General features: G+C 54.9%; 1 long non-coding RNA gene across 1 annotated transcript; it reads left to right on the top strand.

Moving 5' to 3' along the window:
- The first annotated feature begins 1,222 nt into the window (after nt 1–1,222).
- Nucleotides 1,223–3,767, top strand: LOC135401958 (uncharacterized). Its single transcript, XR_010424993.1, has 2 exons — nt 1,223–1,689; nt 1,802–3,767. It is a non-coding gene; the product is annotated as an uncharacterized LOC135401958 (long non-coding RNA).
- The last annotated feature ends 615 nt before the right edge of the window (nt 3,768–4,382 follow it).

Here is a 4,382-nt window from a genome sequence, read left to right as displayed (position 1 = left end):
AATGGTGACCAGGTGGCAGCGAACCATTTCCTTCTGGAAAGAAATGGTAATGAGAAGAAACGTCTTTGTCTGCAATTTTCTGCAGTTCCATTTTCCAGGCAGCTCTATTTGCAAGTACCCAAATGCCTGACTTAATAAAACAGAGGGTTTGGAGTGGCAACTATTATGCCTCGAGTTAAATATAACTCGGAGCTTGAAAATAACTTCAGAGCAGACGCGCGGGGAGCTGACAGGGCGATGGTTTGGAGAGCAGGGGAGCTGCAGCCAGATGCAACTGGACACAGTGAGAGGCAGGTACAGCTGGAACCGGCAGGGGCAGGGCAGGAGAGGGCCACACGTCCCCAGGAGCTGGGCTGTCCCTGCCTTCCCTCCCCGGCTGCGCTGCCAGCCCCGGGCCCGCTGCCTGCAGGGAGCTTCAAAGCCCCTTTTCCCCGGGGTGGGGGGAAGGAAGTTTGCAAAGGTGTTTAACACTTCCACGGGAATGATTTTTTCATAAAATATTAATGACGTAGATATAACCTAATTGAGTCCTTAGGGCAATAACCTCTGACAAAACGGCCCTGATTAGGAGATAATTGACTGTGTGAAATTGTGGCTAAGAGAGCTTAGTGTTGGCAAGGTCCGTTATCTGGGGAAGGACCCCCTTTTGCCAGGTGCCAGGACCATTGGGAGACACTTCAGGGGGAATAAATCCTTCTTTAGCTTTGTCACAAATGATTCTGTATCGGGGGTGGGCTGGCAGGAGCAGCAGGCAGGGTGGCAGTTCTGGTCCTGGCCCTGGGTGTCCTGGACAAACACAAAGCCCAGGAAACTGGGGTTTTCCCCAAAAATAAACGTTCTCTGTGCTCTGCCCCAGACCTGCACGTATAGGGACATTCAAGAAAGCATTAATGTAAAACACCATTGACTTCAATTTATATTAATACACTGTGCAGTGAACTGAGGTGGCTGATTCACAATCCTCATCAGATTTCAGTGCGCCGGGTAAATCAGCTCCCTTGGTTCGCTGTAGTTTAATTATAAGCAAATTGCAAGTGAATTAAGATAAATCGAATTAGAACCACTCTAATACTGAACAAAAACGCCCACCAAGGAGTCTGTGAAGGTTTAACTAATCCACTTCGAAGGGGGAACAGGGATGCATTTGCCAGGCACGCATTTGTCGACTCCGGGGTGGGAGAGGGAGCCGGCTCCGAGTGGGAAGAGCAGCGGGAGCACGGCCACAGACCCCGGGCAGCTCTGGGGTTGGCCCTGGTCAGGGCAGCCACTGGTCAGGGCAGCCACTGGTCAGGGCAGCCACTGGTCAGGGCAGCCACCGGCCACAGGGCTGGCTGCTCTCGGAGCCAGGGACCGGAGCCAGAGCATCGCACAGGAGGTTGAAAGTGGAGAGAGGAGGAGCTGGAGCAGACTGCTGCGGCACAAATTGGAAGCTGGGGTGGCCTTTCTTCTTCTCCTTCTTTCTTCCCTCCCAGGGAAGTGTCATTTGTACAAATTGCCCGTCCGTGCCAGCTTGGGAGAGACCTCACAAGGGAAACCTGGAGCCTTCCCCGCTTTTCATGTGAGCGGATGCCCCTTTTATTTCTGAGCAAGGAGTAAGTGGAGAAGAAAGGAGCTCCTGTCAGCCTCCGGGAGACAAATTGCTTCCTGCAGCCAGAGGTGCCTCCGCTCTAACAACCGCCCGCTCCGGAGGTGAGCCAAGGTGCCCCCGCGCTCCCCAGCCTCTCCCCACTCCCCAGCTCCCGGCTTTTAAACCGAGCCCCGGATAAGTAACTAACCATCCTTTTCATTTTTATCTGGCCAGGATGATTTACTGGGCCGCTGCGTGGAAAGCGCTGCGACGCTGCTGCTCAGGCGGCAGAAACGCCGCGCTGCCTAAATGGAATGACCCTGGATGGCCGGGGTTAAAGATAACGGGCGAGCTCTTGTCCGCTGCCTCCTCGCCATCAGATGGGCTGTTATCTCCCCGGGTGCTCTCCTCCCGAGGGGAGGTGGGCAGAAGGGCTGCCAGAGGATTGCGAGCCATAAAGTTATTAAAACAGTGGAGGCAACAAAGCGGCGCAGCTTCCCCGCTGCTCTGACATTTCCAAAGGGTGAAAGGTAAAAACACGCTCTATAAAAACCCAGCCCGGGGTTTGCGGTTTCTGCCGGAGCTCTCGGAGCAGCTAATTAAACGGGAGGGACAAATCCGCAGAGCAAACTTCCAGCCAGCAAATCAAAGCCCAGCCTGGTGGGGAGTGGGGGGGCTGCAGGGAGGACACCCCTTTTCTCCTTTGAACCTCCTTTTTTGGGGAAAGGGGGAGTGGGGCTTGGTGCAACAGAGCAGCTCCGTCCACAGCCCCTAATTATTTCCCTTAACTGTAAGCGCCGAGGCCGGGAGCCAAACCACATGAAAAAGTGGTTGATGGCAGAGCTGCACGGACAAGTGGCACATTCCCCCACCCCCAATTCTGCTGGTTTCTGCCCCAGTTTGCTCCAGGCTCCCTGTCCCCGTGCTGGTCCTCACCACGTCACCCTGGGGCCATGCCCTGCAGATCCCTCCGGGGACTGGGGGCTGCTGGGCTGGCCCCCAGCACGGGAGGGATGGAGGGGGTAGGGAGGGGTGTACCCTGTGTCTGGGGGGGTCCCCACCTCCTCCTGTCTCTCTGCACAGACATGTCCCCTCGTCTCATTGATCTGGGTGAGCTGCCTGTCCACCCACACCCTATTGCTAATGGCCTCATTAGTTAGGGAAAAGAGTTGCTGAAGTCAATTTATGATATGGAACAGCGAAACCCAGCAAAATCAATAATTCTGCAGTCAGGGGGAGGCTGGGGGGAGGGAGGGAGCCCAGGGGTGAGCTCAGGTAACCAATGAGCTTAAAACGCCCACTCCCCGCCTTTGGCCTCATGTTACATCGTGCTCAGCCTCATTCCATTTGGATGAGGCAGCCTGTGCTCATTGCTCCTGGTCCTCCCCCGGGGCCTGGACCAGCATCCCATGGCTCCTCTTTCCCTGTGGGTTTGTGGCACCAGCCATCTCCTGCAGGGAGGGGACGTGGTGAGAGGGCAGGGGTGGCACAAGCTGCCTTGGTTCCACCTGTGCTGGGAAGAGACCAATCTGAGGGAAGTGGGTCAGGAGCCAGACAGATTGGGATGAGTAACACAGTGGCTGTTATCCGTGGCAGGAGTGATGGAGGGTTTCCTGTTCTGGGGAGGCTGTAGTCTGGAGAGGGATTTGTTCTTTTGAAGCTTGCTGGAGTTCAGGGAGGAGTTAATCCAGAGCAGCCGAATGTACCAGGCTGTGCACAGAGGGATCCTAAAGGTTCCCTCTGATCCGTGATCCAAAACCACAGCCCCCCATGACGTGGGCTGCTATAAAGCCTCTTGCCAAAGATCTCTGTTCAGTGGTAATTCCTTTTATAGCTGGTTTCCACCATGTGGCTGCACACCCCATGGTTTACAAGAGCTCTGGAGCGCTGGCAGAGAGCAAAAACTGGGAGTTGGGAAAAAGCGACAAAATGGTAAATGTGGTTTTTTGGGCTTTCCTCATCAAGTTGTGACAACAAGAAGAATCAGAGGATGCCTTCCATTCCACCCCTGGCTCGTAGCCACCCAACCATCCTCCCATCCTCCCCCCCACACAGCCTGTGCTTCGAGGCACACACACCTCAGTTCCATCTTCCCCATCTCTCTCCATTGTTTTCCCCCAGTATAAATTTTGCATTTCAAGCCTGCTTGTCATATTTCCTACCGGATTGGGTGTTTAATTAAAATCATAATTAAAATTGATCTCCTCATTAGCATGCACCTGCTCTGCTGCTCGCGTCCTGGCATTTAATTACACACTGAAGATGTCAAGTCTGACAGGCGAGAACGAGACCCCGGCCAGCAACCCCTGACAGGACTTCCTGGTGACAACATCTGGATGGCAGGAGCCCATCTGCTGGCACGGCCTCAGCTCTGGACAGGGGGACGTGGGCGCTGCTGGAGCTGGGGGCTGGCAGCCCCGGGGGTCAGTGGGGTCTGGGCCCCAGCAGCCTGCACACCCAATCTGGAGTTTTCTGTCATGGAAACACGTGGGGACAGTTTTCCTGGCTGGTACAAACCTCTCCATGCCCGCTGGGCTTCCAGCAGCACTGGCGTTGAGATCCAAGCCAGCCTGAGATCCAACCCCACGCTCCTCCAGAGAGCTCCAGCAGCCTGGGTTGCTCTCCCTTCCATGCACCCCTCACCTCACCTTGGGTTGGCCATTAATGGAATTACTGGAGCACTTTCTGGTCCTGAAAGTGCATCTGCTCCTTTCCTATGCACCAGGCAATAAAGCTGCCAAGAGGCATTTTTCGGGGCCGTTATCCATGAGGAGTTTTATTCCCCTGCACTTTGAAAGTCTCTCACTGATGGATG

The sequence above is a fragment of the Pseudopipra pipra genome, chromosome 23 (assembly GCF_036250125.1).
Source record: "Pseudopipra pipra isolate bDixPip1 chromosome 23, bDixPip1.hap1, whole genome shotgun sequence".
Classification (NCBI taxonomy): Eukaryota; Metazoa; Chordata; class Aves; order Passeriformes; family Pipridae; genus Pseudopipra; species Pseudopipra pipra.
The sequence above is the reverse complement of the archived record's forward strand: the minus strand, read 5'-3'. Positions and strand labels throughout refer to the sequence as shown.